We start from the raw sequence: 21576 nt of genomic DNA on the forward strand, positions 1-21576 counted from the left end.
AGTGCCCATGGTGCACACTGGGTGAGTGGTGGAGGGGCTCTAAAGGCCGGGGGGCCTGGTGGCCCCCTGGTTAGGTAGGACCATGCTTGATGCTCATTCTAACATCACCCACAGGTGCAGGTTGGGCCTCCTGGCTTAGGCTGAGCTCCTCTGTGTTTAGATGCTTCTTTTGGCTTGCTTGTGTAGCTGTAGGAAATGGCAGGAGTGGAGCTCTGGAAGGTTTGGAGAAGCACTGAGTTAGCCTGGGGGTAACACCTGAGCATCCCTCAGGAGGAAAAGGGAGTAAAGCCCAAATCTCAGCACACTCTCTTATGTCAGGTGACTAAAACTCTGCCTTGGTTTGTGACTAAGTCAAAAGTGGCTTTAGTCAGTAGGAGGTGAAATCCTGTTCAGCCAGGTCAGGGCACTGGATGACTGTGGTCACAGCATGTCAGGGGCTGGAAGGGACCTCCAAAGCTCAGCCAGTCCACCCCTCCTGCCACAGCAGCAGCACCCAGGGCAGGTCACACAGGAGCACAGCCAGGTGGGTTTGAATATCTCCAGAGAGGGAGACTCCACAGCCCCCCTGGGCAGCCTGTGCCAGGGTTCTGCCACCCTCACAGGGACAAAAATCCTCCTCATGTTTACATGAAGCTTCCTCTGCCTCAGCTGCCACCCAGTGCCCCTTGTGCTGTCCCTGGGCATCACCCAGCAGAGCCTGGCTCCAGCTCCTGCCACTCACCTGCACACATTGAGAACCACTGCTGAGGTCACCTCTCAGCTCCTCCTGTCCCAGCAGCACAGCCCCAGCTGCCTCAGGCTCTGCTCCTAACAGAGCTGTTCCATTCCCTTCCTGATCTTTGTGGCTCTGTGCTGGACTCTCAATCAGTTCTATGTCCCCCTTGAGCTGGGGGATGATGCAGCTCAGAATCTTACCTGGGTGCATCCCTGTGTGAGTTGCTGCAGGTAATCCTGCTCTGGCAGGGAGGTTGGAGTGGATGAACTTTGGAAGTCCCTCCCAACCCCTGACATTCTGTGACTCTATCTATGCTTTGGTGACTACTGAGCACTCAGGGTGGTGCTGATCAGATCAGAGACCCTAAATCTACAGGCACGTTTGTATTTCTATCACGTCCTGGTGGGGATCTGAATCCTCCCTGCACAGGCTGGCAGTAGCTATTTGGCAGTATCCCTCTGTTCTTCATCCCCACACTGTTTACCAGGGTGCCTGTCATCTCCCAGCCTCTCTCAGCTGCTTCTCTGAATGTTAATTGGTGGTTTGGATGTGCTCTGAAGGACAAGTCAGCAAACTGTCTTTTAACTGCTTCTGTGTTCTGAGCTGACATTCAAGTCTCTCTGATTTTCTGTGCTCAGGCCCCACTGATGTTTAGCTGAGTCCTTCCCTCCTTTCAGGTCTCCTTGGCAAACCACTTGCAGTGACATAGAATCATAGAATGAGGCAGGTTGGAAGAGAGCTCCAAGCTCAGCCAGCCCAACCTAGCACCCAGCCCTGGCCAACCAACCAGACCATGGCACTAAGTGCCCCAGCCAGGCTTGGCTGCAACACCTCCAGCCACAGCCACTCCACCACCTCCCTGGGCAGCCCATTCCAATGCCAATCACTCTCTCTGCCAGCAACTTCCTAACAACATCCAGCCTAGACCTGCCCTGGCAGGCTGTGTCCCCTTCTTCTGGTGCTGGTTGTCTGATTGTCTTTCATGGGAAAGCTCATTCTATAAGCAGCACAAAAGTTCTGCCACCTGATTGTGGTCATGCAGCTAAAGGCACTCCAAGACCCTTTCCCACTTGATTAGTCCTCAAAGTGGGAAGCAGGATGGAGAATTTGGGAAGAGAACATATGGTGTAGGAGTGATGCTCTACCCTGGAGAGTTGGATGCTATCCCTTCCTCAGTCACACAGCTCCCATGTGATGAGAGCCGAGTCATTCCAGCCAATCTTTTCAGGAGCTGTCAATCATTTTACATGGCTTATACTCTTTGGGGGTGTGCTGAACCCTCCCAGCTGTGGCTGGAGTCAGAGGGAGCCTAGCTCTGAGCACAAAATGATATCCTGGAAACCTGAGTCTGGCAGTTTAAAACCGTGTCCAATGTGGTTATGTTTGGCCTTAGGCTTCCTGGGACCCAGAAGTGTTCAGCACCAAGTGTCTGCTCAGCAGGTCTGCTGCTGACACCAAGCTGGGAGGCTTGGCTGGTGTAGCTGCAGGTCAGGGCACTGAATGACTGTGGTCACAGCATGTCAGGGGCTAGAGGGGACCTCCAAAGCTCTGCCAGTCCAAGCCCCCTGCCAAGGCAGGAGCACCCAGGGTAGGTCACACAGGAGCACAGCCAGGTGGGGTTGGAATATCTCCAGAGCAGGAGACTCCACAGCCCCCCTGGGCAGCCTGCTCCAGGGCTCTGCACCCTCACTGCAAAGAAGTTTCTCCTCATGCTGAGCTGAGACCTTCTCTGCTCCAGTTTGCAGCTGTTGCTCCTTGGCTTATTGCTGCTGAGCACCAAAAAGAGCTTGGCCCCAGGCACTGACCCCCACCCCTCAGATATTGATAGACATTGCTCAGATCTCCTCTCAGCCTTCTCTTCTGCAGACCAAACAGCCCCAGGGCTCTCAGGCTCTCTCCATAGGGGAGATGCTCAACTCCCCCAGTCATCCTTGTGGCTCTCTGCTGGACTCTCTGCAGCAGGTCTCTGTCCCTCCTGAACTGGGGAGCCCAAAACTGGATGCAGTACTGCAGATGTGGCCTCAGCAGGGCAGAGCAGAGGGGCAGAAGAACCTCCCCAGCCCTGCTGGCCACACTTTCCTTGATGCCCCTCAGGCTGCCATTGGCTCTCTTGGCCACGAGGGCACATTGCTGGCCCGTGCAGACCTTGCTGACAGACCTCACACTTTGTCCTTCCCTTCCCTTCCCCAGCCTTAGTTTTTCTCTTGACTTGCCAATTTTCCCAAGCCAGTTGACTCTCACCCCTCAGACATTTACAGACACTGAGCAGATCCCCTCTCAGCCTTCTCTTCCCAAGACTGAACAGCCCCAGGCCCCAGCTCTCTGTCCCTCTAATGAAACCCTTGGGTCACAAAGATTGCTCCAGCTAGGAAGAGAAAGTGCTTGCTGAAATGAGGTTTCTTTGGTGCCATCCCATTTCAGTGCAGGGATAGAACAAAGCCTTCTCTTTCTTCACACAGCAACAACTGCAGCAGAGGCAGGACCTTACAGCCCAAGCCAATTCTCCTCTAAACACTTAGTATAAAAGCTCTTCCCCTCTTTTCTCTTTGCTTTGCTCAGAGGCACATTCCTGGCCCTTGTTATGTCTGTGGTGTTGGCTTTTTCCTTGCCACCATCTGTCTGTTCCTCTGATCTATTCCTCCTTCTCCCATAGACACCCAACTGCTCACAAAACAATGGTCAGTAAAACCCCTTCCACCCATGTGTCTTGCAGGTGCCCTTGCTTTGGGCAGTGTGCTGGTGGTTGGAGTGAAGCTTGTGGTGGTGTCAGCTAGGAGGAAGCTCCTGGCAGAGAGAGTGATTGGCATTGGAATGGGCTGCCCAGGGAGGTGGTGGAGTGGCTGTGGCTGGAGGTGCTGCAGCCAAGCCTGGCTGGGGCACTTAGTGCCATGGTCTGGTTGGTTGGGCAGGGCTGGGTGCTAGGTTGGGCTGGCTGAGCTTGGAGCTCTCTGCCAACCTGCTTGATTCTATGATTCTATCTGGGCTCATAATGATCTTCCTTGTTCCTTGTGACTGATTCAGAGAGATTTTTACCCCAAGTGCCAGTGACATTGGTCTGTTTCTCAGAAGCATTGAGGAGCATTGAAAGCTGCAGCAGAGGACAGCAGCTCTTTCATCTTCTGGTTGCAATCTGTGCTTCATCTGGCTTTAAACTTGATGCTCCTCCTCAAAGCTGTTGTGCCTTGTGGGGCTGTAGAAATGAGCCTCATGCATTTGGAGTGTTCCCACACTTCCTTTTTAATGCCCTTGCAAAGCTGAATTTCATTGTCTAAGAATGAGTTGTAAGAGAAAATGGCATCTAGGTCGAATATTGCTTCCCATGGGTGGTCCTAAGATGTAGTAGGCTGAAGCTGAGGCAGCAGTGCCCAGGTGGGCAGCAGAGCCAATGGCATCCTGGGCTGGCTCAGGAGCAGTGTGGGCAGCAGGACAAGGGAGGTTCTTGTGCCCCTGTGCTCAGCACTGCTCAGGCCAGCCCTGGAGTGCTGTGTCCAGCTGTGGGCTCCTGAATTGCAGAGAGCTGTTGAGGTGCTGGCAGGTGTGGAGAGAAGGGCAGCAAGGCTGGGGAGGGGCCTGGAGCAGAGCCCTGTGAGGAGAGGCTGAGGGAGCTGGGGGTGTGCAGCCTGCAGCAGAGGAGGCTCAGGGCAGAGCTCATTGCTGCCTGCAGCTGCCTGCAGGGAGGCTGTAGCCAGGTGGGGTTGGGCTCTGCTGCCAGGCAGCCAGGGACAGAAGTGGACCCAGGCTCAAGCTGTGCCAGGGCAGGTCTAGGCTGGATGTGAGGAGGAAGTTCCTGGCAGAGAGAGTGATTGGCATTGGAATGGGCTGCCCAGGGAGGTGGTGGAGTGGCCGTGGCTGGAGGTGTTGCAGCCAAGCCTGGCTGGGGCACTTAGTGCCATGGTCTGGTTGGTTGGGCAGGGCTGGGTGCTAGGTTGGGCTGGCTGAGCTTGGAGCTCTCTGCCAACCTGCTTGGTTCTGTGATTACTTAATGGCCAAGCTTCTCAAAGCCCTTCTGGGTTGAAGCTCTGTTGCTCATCAAGCTGAACTTTGGATTATCTGAATTTTTGCTGAGGGTTCATTCTCATCATTGAGGCTATTGAAGAAGCCACTGAGCAAAGGCAGTGTTGACCTCAACAGGACTCTGCAGCTGCCAACCAGCCACTGCACTACACTGTAAAGCTGGCAGCCCATGGCTTGGACAGATTCACTCTAGTGTGGGTCAGGAACTGGCTGGAGGGCTGGGACCAGAGAGTGGTGGGGAATGGTGCCACATCCAGCTGGCACTGGTGCTGTGCCCCAGGGACCAGTGCTGGGCACAGTCCTGTTCAGTATCTTCACTGATGATCTGGAGCAGGGGATTGAGTCCAGCAGCAGTGAGTTTGCAGTGACACCAAGCTAGGAGCAGCTGTGGAGCTGTTGGAGGGTAGGAGAGCCCTGCAGAGGGACCTGGCCAGGCTGGATGGGTGGGCAGAGGCCAGTGGGATGAGAGTGAACAAGGCCAAGTGCAGGGTTCTGCACTTTGGCCACAACAACCCCAAGCAGCACTGCAGGCTGGGGCCAGAGTGGCTGAGGGCAGCCAGGCAGAGAGGGAGCTGGGAGATGATAGTAGAAGCCCCACATCAGCTCCTTGATCACAGGCATACAAAGAGGAGTTTCTCTAAGTTCACAGCCTAGAGACAGAGAACAGCCTAAAAGATTCAAGGTGCTCCATTTTTGGAGCTCAGTGCTGATGCTGGCTGGGGTTTGGTTTAATTTAAGTGCAAGGAGAAACTGTTTCCAGCAGCTGGAGCAGCAACTGCAGACAAAGCATGCATGATGCTGTCATTGCCCTCACTTATAGAGTGGAAATCATTGGTAATGCTGCTCTGCAGGTGAAAATCCACTTCTCATCAAGTTTTGGCTCCCAGCCCCAGCCTTCCACTTTCTCTATTTCAAAACCAAGCAGAGCTGACAGAGGAGCCCACATCCTTCAGTGTCACCCAGATGGGCAATTAGGGGGGGATTGCTGATCCTAAGGCCACAGCAGAGGAAGCCAGGGTAGGGAAAGCCAGACAGGACTCATGGATGGCTGGAAGAGCCCTGCCCTCTGGGTGCTGCTGGGAAACACAGGCCTCCAAGTACTGACTCTAATTCACAGAGTCACAGAGCTAAGCAGCTTGGAAAAGACCTTCGAGTTCATCAAGCCCAACCTATCACCTAACACCTTCTCATTAGCTCAACCATGGCACTGGAATCATAGAATCAGTCAGGGCTGGAAGGGACCACAAGGAGCAGCCAGTCCCAAGCCCCCTGCCATGCCCAGGGACACCCTACCCTAGAGCAGGCTGCACACAGCCTCAGCCAGCCTGGCCTCAAACACCTCCAGGCAAGGCACTAAGTGCCCCATCCAGCCTCCTTTTAAACACCTCCAGGGATGGGGACTCCACCACCTCCCTGGGCAGCCCATTCCAATGCCAATCACTCTTTCCATGAAGAACTTCTTCCTCACATCCAGCCTAAACCTGCCACAGCTTGAGGCTGTGTCCCCTTCTTCTGTTGCTGGCTGCCTGGCAGCAGAGCCCAACCCCACCTGGCTACAGCCTCCCTGCAGGCAGCTGCAGACAGCAATGAGCTCTGCCCTGAGCCTCCTCTGCTGCAGGCTGCACCCCCCCAGCTCCCTCAGCCTCTCCTCACAGGGCTCTGCTCCAGGCCCCTCCCCAGCCTTGCTGCCCTTCTCTCCACACTCAATTCCACCACAGGATGAAGCTGTTTTATCAGCTGAAAAATGAATTGCTGCCTAATAAGCACGGGCAGGGGCAGCAGCCATTCATCTTCATTTCCTCTCTGTAGCCCTTCATGCTCATTAGTTAGCTCCTAAATCTTCCTCCCCTTTCAGCTTTGTTTACAGCAGCAGAGAGGCAGCAGAGCTCTAGAGCAGGCATGCTGAATCACATGCCTGCCAAGAGCACTCTGGCATGAATAGCACACACCTTTTCACTCATGGATTTGTTTTGCCAGCTCCTCAGCTCTTGGTTTGGGTCCAAAAGGCAGTGGAGATGCTGAGGATGTGTCAGGTCTCACTGTGTGATGAACTGGACTCTGTAAGGTGGTTGATCAGAGCTGGAGGGTGCTGCTTCTTGTGTCCACAGTTGTTTTGGTCCTCAGCTCTTGGTTTGGGTCCAAAAGGCAGTGGAGATGCTGAGGATGTGTCAGGTCTCACTGTGTGGTGGCAGAACTGGACTCTGTAAGGTGGTTGATCAGAGCTGGAGGGTGCTGCTTCTTGTGTCCACAGTTGTTTTGGTCCTCAGCTCTTGGTTTGGGTCCAGACAGAGATGCTGAGGATGTGTCAGGTCTCACTGTGTGGTGGCAGAACTGGACTCTGTAAGGTGGTTGATCAGAGCTGGAGGATGCTGCTGCTTCTCGTGTCTCCAGTTGTTCTCAATGCAGTCAAAGAGAAGAAGCCCTCAAGTTGCACTGGGTAAGCCAGGACCTGTTTCTGTGCCTGGGTTGTCCTCTTTTCCACAGACAGGTTTCTGAAAGGTTGCTTTGTGGAGTTGCTTAAAATGGCCATGGGCAGCTGGGGGAAAAATAACAATAAGCCTAAACCACCTCTGTGCATTCCTGTGTGCCCTGAGCTGGATTGTGTGGTCCTGCTCCTGCAAGGAGGTTGGACTGGATGATCTCTTTGGGTCTCTTCCAGCCCCTGACACCCTCTGATCCTGTGAGAGGCTGTGGAGTCTCCTTCTCTGGAGCCTTTCCAGGCCTGTCTGGATGTGTTCCTGTGTGCCCTGAGCTAGATTGTGTGGTCCTTCTCTGGCAGGAGGGTTGAACTTGATCTCTTTTAGGTCCTTTCCAACCCCTGACACCCTGTGAGCCTGTGATCTCCCTTGATCTTCAGCCACAGACAGCATCATTTGCCCTCTATCACATTCATAGGTGCCCATAACCTTTCTGTCTAACCCAGAACCAAAGAATCTGTTTCTGCAGTCTTGAAACTGATGGTAGAAAAGAGCTAAAGGCTGTGCTGGGGCAGTTTAAATCCTGCCCTCAGAGCTGTTCTGTACCTTCAGATGGTTAGGGAAGAGCTTGCTTACAATCATAGAATCCCAGAATCAGGCAGGTTGGAAGAGACCTCTGAGATCATCCAGTCCAGCCTAGCACCCAACCCCATCCAGTCAACCAGACCATGGAAGAGAGCTCCAAGCTCAGCCAGCCCAACCTAGCACCCAGCCCTATCCAGTCAACCAGACCATGGAAGAGAGCTCCAAGCTCAGCCAGCCCAACCTAGCACCCAGCCCTGCCCAACCAACCAGACCATGGCACTAAGTGCCCCAGCCAGGCTTGGCTGCAACACCTACCATTTAGGTTGTTTGCTCCTGCCAGCAAGGTGTGTGCCTGCCTGAGAGGACATCTTTCAGTGCAGGGGAGGGGTTGCTGAGTGGCATCCCCAGCTAACAAAAGCCAAGAGCATTACCCAAATCAGTTGCAAAGCTGTTGCAAAGCCAGAGCAGAAGGATGGAGTTGGCAAGGAAGTAAAGCAAGGAGGACAAGAGGCAGCAGGTGGAGCTGACAGGAGAGAACCTAAGTGTTGGGATGCGAGAGGAAGAACAGGAGAAGGCAGCAGCAGGAAGGTCAGGCTGCAAAATCTGTGGAGCTGGCAGGAGAGAACATAAGTGTTGGGATGCAAGAGGAAGAACAGGAGAAGGCAGCAGCAGGCAAGTCAGGCTGCAAAAGCTGTGGAGCTGGCAGGAGAGAGCATAAGTGTTGGGAAGCAAGAGGAAGAACAGGAGAAGGCAGCAGCAGGAAGGTCAGGCTGCAAAAGCTGTGGAGCTGGCAGGAGAGAGCATAAGTGTTGGGATGCAAGAGGAAGAACAGGAGAAGGCAGCAGCAGGAAGGTCAGGCTGCAAAAGCTGTGGAGCTGGCAGGAGAGAGCATAAGTGTTGGGATGCAAGAGGAAGAACAGGAGAAGGCAGCAGCAGGAAGGTCAGGCTGCAAAAGCTGTGGAGCTGGCAGGAGAGAGCATAAGTGTTGGGATGCAAGAGGAAGAACAGGAGAAGGCAGCAGCAGGAAGGTCAGGCTGCAAAAGCTGTGGAGCTGGCAGGAGAGAGCATAAGTGTTGGGATGCAAGAGGAAGAACAGGAGAAGGCAGCAGCTGGAAAGTCAGGCTGCAAAAGCTGTCAGCAGCTACCTTGTTAGTTTGATTCACTGCATGGTTCAGGCCAGCATCTCTGCCAGTGTCTCCTGCACCAGGCCCTCCCCACTGCTGCAACAACTGGGAAGACTTTCACCCTTGGTTTCTAGACACTCACCAGAGGAACATTGGGCATTAAAAACACCTACCTGATTTCCAGCATCATTTTGTCCCTGTTTGGGTTCCAGGGCTGAAATCTTCTGCTGTCATAAATCTTGGAGTCATCTATTCTGGGGAGAACTCATTTCCTCACATAAGTATTTTCAGACTGAGATAGAGAAGCTGTTGACTTTTCTTGCATCTGGCTCCTGGCCAAGCTGGCAGCTCCTGGCTTGGACAGATTCACTCTGTGCTAGGTCAGGAACTGGCTGGATGGCAGAGCTCAGAGAGTGGTGGTGAATGGTGCCACATCCAGCTGGCAGCTGCCACTGGTGCTGTGTCCCAGGGATCAGTGCTGGGCACAGTCCTGTTCAGTATCTTCATTGATGATCTGGAGCAGGAGATTGAGTCCAGCAGCAGTGAGTTTGCAGTGACAGCAAGCTAGGAGCAGCTGTGGAGCTGTTGTGAGGTAGGAGAGCCCTGCAGAGGGACCTGGCCAGGCTGGATGGGTGGGCAGAGGCCAATGGGATGAGACTGAACAAGGCCAAGGGCAGGGTTCTGCACTTTGGCCACAACAACCCCAAGCAGCACTACAGGCTGGAGCAAGAGTGGCTGAGAGCAGCCAGGCAGAGAGGGAGCTGGGGGTGGTGGGAGAGAGGAGCTGAAGCTGAGGCAGCAGTGCCCAGGTGGGCAGCAGAGCCAATGGCATCCTGGGCTGGCTCAGGAGCAGTGTGGGCAGCAGGACAAGGGAGGTTCTTGTGCCCACCCCTGTGCTCAGCACTAGACGCAGCCCTGTGAGGAGAGGCTGAGGGAGCTGGGGGTGTGCAGCCTGCAGCAGAGGAGGCTCAGGGCAGAGCTCATTGCTGCCTGCAGCTGCCTGCAGGGAGGCTGTAGCCAGGTGGGGTTGGGCTCTGCTGCCAGGCAGCCAGCAACAGAAGAAGGGGACAGAGTCTGAAGCTGTGCCAGGGCAGATCTAGGCTGGATGTTGTTAGGAAGTTCCTGGCAGAGAGAGTGATTGGCATTGGAATGGGCTGCCCAGGGAGGTGGTGGAGTGGCCGTGGCTGGAGGTGTTGCAGCCAAGCCTGGCTGGGGCACTTAGTGCCATGGTCTGGTTGGTTGGGCAGGGCTGGGTGCTAGGTTGGGCTGGCTGAGCTTGGGGCTCTCTTCCAACCTGCTTGGTTCTGTGATTCTGAACCTTACAGAGGCTTAATAAAGAGCTCAAGCTCCAGGGCCAGGCCTGTCTGCCTTGGTGTTTTTATTTGCTGGCTCTGGAATATGAAGGCTTTAAAGGGAAATCTCATCCACCTCCCTTCCTTTCAGACCCAAAGCCCCAAGAGGCCAAATTCAACTCTTCTCCCTGTATATTTATTGCTTATTAAATGAGATACAGGAAAAGGATTCATTCAGGCTGCACAATTCTGCCTTCAAAAGCAAGGAAATGCCAGATTGGTTATGCAATAGCAATTCAGTCCTCTCAGGTATTATATACATTAGGATACAAGACATCATTTTTCCTATCCCCTGGCAGCTCTGCTGCCTTCAGTGCTGGCAGACAAATCACTCAGCCGTGGCTCAGTGTTCTGCTTTACTCAGGTGGCTGGATTTATGTTATGTGCCTCCTGCAGGGCAATGCCAAGCACAACTCCAGGCTGGGCAGTGAGTGGCTGCAGAGCAGCCCTGAGCAGAGGCACTTGGGGGTGCTGCTGGAGGAGAAGCTCCACAGGAGCCAGCAGTGTGCACTTGCAGCCCAGAAAGCCAAGCAGAGCCTGGGCTGCAGCAGCAGCAGTGTGGCCAGCAGGGCCAGGGAGGGGATTCTCCCCCTCTGCTCTGCTCTGCTGAGACCCCACCTGGAGTGCTGCATCCAGCTCTGGAGCCCCTGGGACAAGAGGGCTGTGGAGATGCTGGAGAGTGTCCAGAGCAGGGCCAGGAGGATGCTCAGAGGCTGCAGCAGCTCTGCTGTGAGCACAGCCTGAAAGAGTTGGGGCTGTGCAGGCTGGAGCAGAGGAGGCTCCCAGGGGACCTTCTTGTGGCCTGCCAGGATCTGAAGTGGGCTCCAAAAAAGCTGGGGAGGGACTTTTGAGGCTGTGAGGGAGTGGCGGGAGTGGGGGGAATGGAGCAAAGGTGGAGGTGGGGAGAGTGAGGCTGGAGGTGAGGAGGAAGTTGTTGAGCAGGAGAGTGGTGAGAGGCTGGCAGGGGTTGCCCAGGGAGGTGGTTGAGGCCCCATGGCTGGAGGTGTTTGAGGCCAGGCTGGCTGAGGCTGTGTGCAGCCTGCTCTAGGGTAGGGTGTCCCTGGGCATGGCAGGGGGGTTGGCACTGGCTGCTCCTTGTGGTCCCTTCCAACCCTGCCTGATTCTCTGATGCTCTGATTCTCTGCCCTGTAGTCCAAGTCCTGGGGGAAAGTGAGCATTCTGTGGTGCTCTCAGTTGGTGTATTTCAGGGCTTTGGGGATGTTCCCAAGTTTCTCCTGCAGAAAGAAAAAATCCCTTGGGATGGTTCTGTTTTCCTGTCACAGGTGGGACACGATGGAAGGCTGGAACCTTTCTCTTGCCAGATGGCATCCTGAGTGGTTGCTCACCTCGGAGAAAGAGAGGAACTGGGGCACCTGAAGTAGACTGCCTGGAGGTAAGTCTGCCCTCAGGGTACAGCCACAGAGCCACAGAAACATTCAGGTTGGAAAAGTCCCTTGGGATCACTGAGTCCAACTGATACCTCCACAAGGTGCACCCAAAAACATAGCCCCAAGCACCTCCTCCAAGTGACCTTTAAACATGGCCAGGCTTGGTGACTCAACCACCTCCCCTTGGGGGGGCTTCTTGCTCTCCCCTTGGGGGGGCTTCTTGCTCTCCCCTTGGGGGGGCTTCTTGCTCTCCCCTTGGGGGGGCTTCTTGCTCTCCCCTTGGGGGGCTTCTTGCTCTCCCCTAGGGGGGCTTCTTGCTCTCCCCTAGGGGGACTTCTTGCTCTCCCCTAGGGGGACTTCTTGCTCTCCCCTAGGGGCTTCTTTGCCCTTCTCTGGGGCTCATTGCTCTTTCCTGAAGCTTCTTGCTCCTGCTTATCCCTCGTTCCTCTCTTTGCTTCCCCTCTCTTCTTTCCTCAGGCACTTCATCACTGTCCACACACCTTCAATGTTCAAGCTTCCTTCTCTGAGCTGCCAGCCCCAGTGACAAACCATCCTTCCTCCTCACCTTTGCCACGGCTTTGCTTCACATCTGCAGTTAGCTTCTTCTGCCTGGGCTGCAGCTATCAATTGCTTTTGCTTCTCCAGGGGCAGATTTTTGTGCCAGTGTGTGCCCAGCCTTGCTGTGCCCTCTTGCTGCTGGCACACAGCTCCTCCAGCCTCGCAGCTCAGCTGGCCCAGGCCTGTGACAGCAGAGGGCAGCAAGAGACAGAGGAGAGCTTTTCAGAAGCAAATTAGGTCAAGTTCCACTTTCTGAGGTTTTTGCCTTTTGGGATGCTGTGGCTTGCCAAAAGCTGCCCACAGTTGCTGTGCCTTGCTCCCAAGCTGCGGGTGCTGTGCCTGCGGCTGGCAGAGGGATGCAGGAGCAGGGATGCAGCCTTGCATGGCTGTGCCTCACCGAGAGGGTTTAAGAAAAGGGGAGGAATCATCTGGATTTGGGAGGCTTTGCCCAGTGCAAGAGCACCAGATGGCATTTGTCATGCTGCTGGTGGAAAGCTATGGAAGTCTGAAATGAGCTCTGCTCAGCTTTCAGCACCCAGCAGAATGATTCACTCACTGCAGCTGTGAGTAACTCACATAACGTGAGAGCTGCTGCTCTGCCCTGCCCTGCCCTCCTGCTCTGCCCTGCCCTGCCCTCCTGCTCTGCCCTGCCCTGCCCTGCCCTCCTGCCCTGCCCTGCCCTGCCCTGCCCTCCTGCCCTGCCCTGCCCTGCCCTGCCCTGCCCTGCCCTGCCCTCCTGCCCTGCCCTGCCCTGCCCCCCTGCCCTGCCCTGCCCTCCTGCCCTGCCCTGCCCTCCTGCCCTGCCCTGCCCTGCCCTCCTGCTCTGCCCTGCCCTGCCCTCCTGCTCTGCCCTGCCCTGCTCTGCCCTGCCCTGCCCTCCTGCTCTGCCCTGCCCTGCCCTCCTGCTCTGCCCTGCCCTGCCCTCCTGCTCTGCCCTGCCCTGCCCTGCCCTCCTGCTCTGCCCTGCCCTGCCCTGCCCTCCTGCCCTGCCCTGCCCTGCCCTGCCCTCCTGCCCTGCCCTCCTGCCCTGCCCTCCTGCCCTGCCCTGCCCTGCCCTGCCCTCCTGCCCTGCCCTGCCCTGCCCTGCCCTCCTGCCCTGCCCTGCCCTGCCCTCCTGCCCTGCCCTGCCCTGCCCTCCTGCCCTGCCCTGCCCTGCCCTCCTGCCCTGCCCTGCCCTGCCCTGCCCTCCTGCTCTGCCCTGCCCTGCCCTCCTGCCCTGCCCTGCCCTGCCCTCCTGCCCTGCCCTCCTGCCCTGCCCTCCTGCCCTGCCCTCCTGCCCTGCCCTCCTGCCCTGCCCTCCTGCCCTGCCCTCCTGCTCTGCTCTGCCCTGCACTCCTCTGCTCTGCTCCAACCAGGTTGGAAGAGAGCTCCAAGCTCAGCCAGCCCAACCTAGCACCCAGCCCTGCCCAACCAACCAGACCATGGCACTAAGTGCCCCAGCCAGGCTTGGCTGCAACACCTCCAAGCACGGCCACTCCACCACCTCCCTGGGCAGCCCATTCCAATGCCAATCACTCTCTCTGCCAGGAACTTCATCAGCGTTGGTTTTGTTTCCCAAAGCTCTAAGCTGTCTCCTAGCAAGCTAAGTTGATCCCTGCAATAAAACTGCCCCGGTGGTGGGTTTGGGGGTTGGTTGTTTTCTATTTAACATCACAAGAAGAGAGATTTGCAAACAGTTGTCAGAGAAGCATTCTCCTTATAACTATGTACTGAAGAAAAATGAATCAGCTCTCTGCTGGATTTATTTGGTTAGCAGTGCCTAGATACAGTGCTGTTGGTTACAGTGGAAAGCAACCTAAACAGAGCTGCCCTGAGGGATTTCATTTGGAAAACCAACTGCATCCTGCTCAAAAAGCCTTAGAGATGAAGCTGCAGCTTTGTCATCACAAACCTTTCCTAGCAGGGTCTGTCTCAGGAGTAAAGGATTTTGCTTCTGGGCTGCCACCTTTATGCTGTGTTTCAGTTGGGTTTTGTTCAAAAGCAAACCCAGACTCCCAGAATCACAGAAGGGACCTCCAAAGCTCATCCAGTCCAACTCCTTCTGCCAGAGCAGGAGCACCCAGAGCAGATCACACAGTGCTTGACTGGAACTTCATAGTGGGAAGCCTTCAGTTATGTAATGCACTTGTTTATGTTAGCAGCTGAAAGGAATTTAAAGCCTAAGGAAGTTTGGGGACTCATCCCTGGAGGTGGAATCATAGAATCAGTCAGGGATGGAAGGGACCACAAGGAGCAGCCAGTTCCAACCCCCTGCCATGCCCAGGGACACCCTACCCTAGAGCAGGCTGCACACAGCCTCAGCCAGCCTGGCCTCAAACACCTCCAGCCATGGGGCCTCAACCACCTCCCTGGGCAACCCCTGCCAGCCTCTCACCACTCTCCTGCTCAACAACTTCCTCCTCACCTCCAGCCTCACTCTCCCCACCTCCACCTTTGCTCCATTCCCCCCACTCCTGCCACTCCCTCACAGCCTCAAAAATCCCTCCCCAGCTTTTTTGGAGCCCCCTTCAGGTCCTGGAAGGCCACAAGAAGGTCCCCTGGGAGCCTCCTCTGCTCCAGCCTGCACAGCCCCAACTCTTTCAGGCTGTGCTCACAGCAGAGCTGCTGCAGCCTCTGAGCATCCTCCTGGCCCTGCTCTGGACACTCTCCAGCATCTCCACAGCCCTCTTGTCCCAGGGGCTCCAGAGCTGCATGCAGCACTCCAGGGGGGGGTCTCAGCAGAGCAGAGCAGAGGGGGAGAATCCCCTCCCTGGCCCTGCTGGCCACACTGCTGCTGCTGCAGCCCAGGCTCTGCTTGGCTTTCTGGGCTGCAAGTGCACACTGCTGGCTCCTGTGGAGCTTCTCCTCCAGCAGCACCCCCAAGTGCCTCTGCTCAGGGCTGCTCTGCAGCCAGTCCATGCCCAGCCTGGAGTTGTGCTTGGCATTGCCTCCACTCAGCTGCAGGACCTTGCCCTTGGTCTTGTTGACCCTCCTGAGGTTGGCTTGTGCCCACCTCTGCAGCCTGTGCAGGTCCCTCTGGATGGATCCCTGCCCTCCAGCCTGGCTGCTGCACCACACAGTTTGGTGTGGGCAGCAAACTTGCTGAGGGTGCAATATTCAAGGTGAGGCTCACAGGATGTCAGGGACTGGAAGAGACTCAAGGAGATCATGCAGTCCAACCCCCCTGCCACAGCAGGTCCACACAATCCAGCTCAGGGCACACAGGAACACATCCAGATAGGCCTGGAAAGGCTCCAGAGAAGGAGACTCCACAGCCTCTCTGGGCAGCCTGTGCCAGGGCTCTGGGACCCTTCCAGTCAAGAAGTTGCCCCTTGTGCTGAGCTGGAACCTCCTGTGCTGCAGCTTCCATCCACTGCTGCTTGTGCTATCCCAGGGAGCAGTGAGCAGAGCCTGTCCCCTCTCCTGGCCAGCCCTCAGATATTGTAAACATCAATCAAATCCCCTCTAAGTCTTCTCTTTTCCAAAATAAGAAGTCCCAAGCCTCTCATAAGCCATGGCCTCCAGTGCCCTGCAGCAGAGGAGGCTCAGGGCAGAGCTCATTGCTGCCTGCAGCTGCCTGCAGGGAGGCTGTAGCCAGGTGGAGTTGGGCTCTGCTGCCAGGCAGCCAGCAACAGAAGGGGATAGAGCCTCAAGTTGTGCCAGGGCAGGTCTAGGCTGGATGTTATTAGGAAGTTGTTGTCAGAGAGAATGATTGGCACTGGAATGGGCTGCCCAGGGAGGTGGTGGAGTGGCTGTCTCTGTAGGTGCTCAGGGAGAGACAGAATGAGGCACTCTGTGGCAAAGCTTTCCTCTATCTCTCCAGCAGCCTGAATTAGCAGAGAGGTAAACCAAGTCATAGAATCATAGAACCAAGCAGGTTTGAAGAGAGCTCCAAGCTCAGCCAGCTCCCTGGGCAGCCTATTCCAGAGTCTCACCACCCTTGTGCTGAAGAACTCCTTCCTCAGCTCCACTCTCACCCTGCTCTGCCTCAGCCCCAAACCATTCCCCCTTGGCCTGTCTCTAGAGCCCCTGATGCCAGGTCCCTCTGCAGCCTTCCTGCAGGCTGCCTTCAGCTCCTGGCAGGCAGCTGCAGTCCACTGTAGGTGAGCTCTGCAGAGCTGCTCTAATGCTCTGAACCAAGAGGTGTTAGAATGCTCAGAACCAAGGCAAACCCACAAGCTGCTCTTCCAGTGCTGAGCTGACCTGAACAACAGAGCTGTGCTCAGGTGCTAACAGTGTTTAGTGACAGCCATCTGGAGTGACAGCTGAACCAGCAACCTCATGCCACAGCTCCCCTTCACCATCCCATCCCTCTTCTCCTCTGACTGGCCAGGAAGGAACCTGGTTCCCACAGGCCCATAATTACATGCTGGAAGCAGCCAGCCCAGAGCAAACACTGCTGTGTTTTCCCCCATTTGTCACCTGCCAAACTGCTTCCCCTAGCCAGGGCCAGGGCTGGCCAGGCCAGAGAGCTGAGGGAAGCTCTGGCAGCTTACTCAGGCTGCCTGCTGCAGTTCCCTGCCTAACATATCCCTTTCATCCCAGCTGGAGGGAAGCAAGGCAGTGCCTTCAGTTGCTCCCATATGATAGTAAGATGAAGCTGAGGCAGCAGTGCCCAGGTGGGCAGCAGAGCCAATGGCATCCTGGGCTGGCTCAGGAGCAGTGTGGCCAGCAGGACAAGGGAGGTTCTTGTGCCCCTGTGCTCAGCACTGCTCAGGCCAGCCCTGGAGTGCTGTGTCCAGTTGTGGGCTCCTAAATTGCAGAGAGCTGTTGAGGTGCTGGCAGGTGTGGAGAGAAGGGCAGCAAGGCTGGGGAGGGGCCTGGAGCAGAGCCCTGTGAGGAGAGGCTGAGGGAGCTGGGGGTGTGCAGCCTGCAGCAGAGGAGGCTCAGGGCAGAGCTCATTGCTGCCTGCAGCTGCCTGCAGGGAGGCTGTAGCCAGGTGGGGTTGGGCTCTGCTGCCAGGCACCCAGCACCAGAAGAAGGGGACAGAGTCTGAAGCTGTGGCAGGGCAGGTCTAGGCTGGCTGTGAGGAGGAAGTTCCTGGCAGAGAGAGTGATTGGCATTGGAATGGGCTGCCCAGGGAGGTGGTGGAGTGGCCGTGGCTGGAGGTGTTGCAGCCAAGCCTGGCTGGGGCACTTAGTGCCATGGTCTGGTTGGTTGGGCAGGGCTGGGTGCTAGGTTGGGCTGGCTGAGCTTGGAGCTCTCTTCCAACCTGCTTGAGTCTATGATTCTCTGATTCTTCCCTCTCATCCTGGTGCCTTTGTGGCCCTGCAGTACAGGCAGGGAAGAGGCTGCCCTGTGACCCACAAAGAGGCACTCTTAAAGGGAGAGATGCAAATCGATTTTAGCAACAGCTCCTTCAACTGAACTTCTCCAGCTCTGAGAAGAAGAGAAATGGGATGAAGCCCATCCTAAGGTTTTGCCCTGGTGGCTTCCATGCTACCCTACCAAAAGAGGTAGAAGAAAGCAGCAGAACGTGCTGGAGAGCTGCTCAGAAATGCAAGCAGCTGACAAACAGGTCTCAGGTCTCACCAATTCCATTTGACTCGTGAGCTCCTTTTAGTCCACTCACAGTGTCTCTGTGCAAGCTCTGTCTGGGATAAAAATAGGTGAGAATGGAATAAGGCAAACTAAAACATTTCATCCTCTGGTTTATATCTCCCAGGCTAGAACATGTTCAGCTCCACTTAGGATAAAGCTTATTCCCTTGTCCCAGGTCGCAAAGACACCGAGTGATGTATTGCAGCCACTGCCCCAAGCATTAGAGGCCACTGCCTCGCTGGCATTTTAATTGACAATTAGGTAATGGCCCAGACTGCAGGTCTCCAGGAGACAGAGTTAAATAAGTGGAATTTGGCTGGCTAGCCTGTACTGAAGCCTGCTGCACACTTTGTTACAGGGTATTGGCCTTTACGCCTGCAGGACGGGGAGGTTAGCCCTGGTTGCCTCCAGGCTGGCACTTTGCTAGGGAGCAGCTGGCAAGGAGAACAGAAATCAGCCACAAGAAGCCAAGGGCACTGAAGGATGATCCTCTGTGTCTTCTCTGGCTGGGGGGGAGGATGCTGAGAGGCTGCAGCAGCTCTGCTGTGAGCACAGCCTGAAAGAGTTGGGGCTGTGCAGGCTGGAGCAGAGGAGGCTCCCAGGGGACCTTCTTGTGGCCTTCCAGCATCTGAAGGGGGCTCCAAAAAAGCTGGGGAGGGACTTTTGAGGCTGTGAGGGAGTGTCAGGAGTTGGGGAATGGAGCAAAGGTGGAGGTGGGGAGAGTGAGGCTGTCCATGAGGAGGAAGTTGTTGAGCAGGAGAGTGGTGAGAGGCTGGCAGGGGTTGCCCAGGGAGGTGGTTGAGGCCCCATGGCTGGAGGTGTTTGAGGCCAGGCTGGCTGAGGCTGTGTGCAGCCTGCTCTAGGGTAGGGTGTCCCTGGGCATGGCAGGGGGTTGGAACTGGCTGCTCCTTGTGCTCCCTTCCAACCCTGCCTGATTCTGTGATTCTGATTCTGTCATCACTTAAGATAGAAAACAGAAAGGCTGGCAGGGTCTGAGCAGAGTTGGAGAGCCTCAACATGCCACTGTCCTGTTTCTGCTTGGCCTTTTCTCTTCTTTTGTGATTTCAAAGTCAAATTCATTAGTCCATGAGTGGCCTGCTTTCATCTGCCACCCTTTCAAGATGCAAATCTTGGCATGCAAAGATCATTTTGTACAGGCAGTAGGAACTGCTGCTGCTCGTACAAACAGTACAGGTTGGGGCTGCCCTGCTGGAGAGCAGCTCTGTGAAGAAAGCCCTTGGAGCCCTGGTGGGCAGCAAGTCCTGCACGGGCCAGCAATGTGCCCTTGTGGCCAAGAGAGCCAATGGCAGCCTGGGGGGCATCAGGAAAAGTGTGGCCAGCAGGGCTGAGGAGGTTCTTCTGCCCCTCTGCTCTGCCCTGCTGAGACCACACCTGCAATATTGTGTCCAGATTTGGGCTCCCCAGTTCAGGAGGGACAGAGACCTGCTGCAGGGAGTCCAATGGAGAGCCAAAAAGATGATTGGGGAACTTGAGCATCTGACTTCTGGAGAGAGCGTGAGAGCCCTGGGGCTGTTTGGTCTGCAGAAGAGAAGGCTGAGAGGAGATCTGAGCAATGTGCACAAATCTCTGAGGGGTGGGGGTCAGTGCCTGGGACCAAGCTCTTTTTGGTGCTCAGCAGCAATAAGCCAAGGAGCAACAGCTACAAACTGGAGCAGAGAAGGTTTCAGCTCAGCATGAGGAGAAACTTCTTTGCAGTGAGGGTGCAGAGCCCTGGAGCAGGCTGCCCAGAGAGGCTGTGGAGTCTCCTGCTCTGGAGCCTTTCCAGACCCACCTGGATGTGCTCCTGTGTGATCTGGCATAGGTGATGCTGCCTTGGCAGGGGGTTGGACTGGATGATCCCTGCAGGTTCCTTCCAGCCTCTAAGGCTCTGTGGTTTCAGCCTACTCAGAAGCCCAGTTAGCTCCAGTCCTTCATCAAAAAACTAATATTGATCTTTGGTCAGGGTTAGGAGAAGAAAAAGTGTTTAAGAGCAGTGCATTAGCTTCACCCCTCATTGCCTGAGTGCCTCAGGCCATACATCAGCTGCTTGATGGCACTGCTGCTGTCCTACACACCAGAAAGACTATGGCATTAAATATTACCTTCTTAATCTGAGGGAATGTGAAGCATTGACAAGGGCATGAGTATTCATAGAGCAGATTTGGATTGCTGCAAGCATTGGATTTGGGAGCAGTGGAGATGGCTCTGAAAGGTGTTTCATGCTGAAATAGCAGAGTGTGTGTTCAGATAACAGCAACAGCCCCAGCACTGCCTTGTTCCTGAGCCTTATCAGAGAATCAGCCAGGCTGGGAGAGAGCTCCAGGCTCAGCCAGCCCAACCTAGCACCCAGCCCTGCCCAACCAACCAGACCATGGCACTAAGTGCCCCAGCCAGGCTTGGCTGCAACACCTCCAGCCACAGCCACTCCACCACCTCCCTGGGCAGCCCATTCCAATGCCAATCACTCTCTCTGCCAGGAGCTTCCTAACAACATCCAGCCTAGACCTGCCCTGGCACAGCTTCAGGCTCTGTCTCCTTCTGTTGCCGCTTGCCTGGCAGCAGAGCCCAACCCCACCTGGCTACAGCCTCCCTGCAGGCAGCTGCAGGCAGCAATGAGCTCTGCCCTGAGCCTCCTCTGCTGCAGGCTGCACACCCCCAGCTCCCTCAGCCTCTCCTCACAGGGCTCTGCTCCAGGCCCCTCCCCAGCCTTGCTGCCCTTCTCTCCACACCTTCCAGCTCCTCAACAGCTTTCTGCAATTCAGGAGCCCACAACTGGACACAGCACTCCAGGGCTGGCCTGAGCAGTGCTGAGCACAGGGGCACAAAAACCTCCCTTGTCCTGCTGCCCACACTGCTCCTGAGCCAGCCCAGGATGCCATTGGCTCTGCTGCCCACCTGGGCACTGCTGCCTCAGTGATGAGATGCCAAAGATGAGAGCCAAAGGCTCGATTGCATAACAAATCAAAGGCTTTCATGGTGTGGGTTAATCACCCTGAACTTCACAAGTTTGGACAAGAAAGGTTTGATTTGAATCTCAACTGCCAAATTAAGCCATAAACTCCTCCTTTCCCCCTCTCTTTCCTCCCAGCATTGTTGACTTTGGTCTGGGTTTTGATTTGTCCTGTAACCAGAATGGAATCTAGCACTGAAAGCTGGATCATGACCCACACAGAGTGGAGAGCTGAACCAGGCTGGAAAAGATAAGAACATTCTCATCTTCTGGGGCCAAACTTTTGACTGCATGTTAAAAATGGGAAGGGTCCTTTCACATGCTTGTTGCTGCTGCTCCCCAAAGGGAGGCAGTGTGTGCCTGCAGCAGCCCAGAAGATCAGTGGCATCCTAGGCTGCATCAACGACAGCCTGGCCAGAAGATCCAGAGAAGTGATTCTGCTGCTTTGCTCTGCTCTGCTCCTGTGAGACCTCACCTGGAGAACTGTGGCCAGCTCTGGAGTCCTCCATACAAGGAGGATGTGGATGTGATGGGGAAGGGCCATGAAAAAGGTCAGGGGTTTGGACCACCTCTGCTACAAGTCCCTCTGCAACAAGCTCACAGGGAGGTGGTGTGGTGGAGTTGCTGTCCCTAGAGGTGTTCAAGAAGAGCCTGGATGAGGCACTTAGTGCCATGGTCTGGTTGGTTTGATGGGGCTGGGTGCTAGGTTGGGCTGGCTGAGCTTGGAGGTCACTTCCAACCTGAGTGATTCTATGATTAAGAATCAGAGCCTACAGCACAGCTCCAGGCTGGGTGGGGAATGGCTGAGAGCAGCCCTGAGGAACAGGCCCTGGGGGTCTGGGCTGATGCAAAGCTCCACAGGAGCCTGCAGTGTGAGTGCAGCCCAGACACAAGCCTGTGCTGGCTGCAGCAAGAGCAGTGTGGGCACAGGGCAAGGGAGGGGATTCTGCCCC

The 21576-nt window shown here is 55.7% G+C and overlaps 1 long non-coding RNA gene across 1 annotated transcript in view; it reads left to right on the forward strand.

The window, feature by feature from the left end:
* The window catches only part of LOC135178364 (uncharacterized), a 71174-nt gene that overhangs the window by 32372 nt on the left and 17226 nt on the right, over positions 1 to 21576 (forward strand). The window contains exon 2 of the long non-coding RNA XR_010303484.1: positions 11491 to 11600. This is a non-coding gene — a long non-coding RNA (uncharacterized LOC135178364). The remainder of the gene's footprint in view (positions 1 to 11490; positions 11601 to 21576) is intronic.

The sequence above is a fragment of the Pogoniulus pusillus genome, chromosome 9 (genome assembly GCF_015220805.1).
Source record: "Pogoniulus pusillus isolate bPogPus1 chromosome 9, bPogPus1.pri, whole genome shotgun sequence".
Classification (NCBI taxonomy): Eukaryota; Metazoa; Chordata; class Aves; order Piciformes; family Lybiidae; genus Pogoniulus; species Pogoniulus pusillus.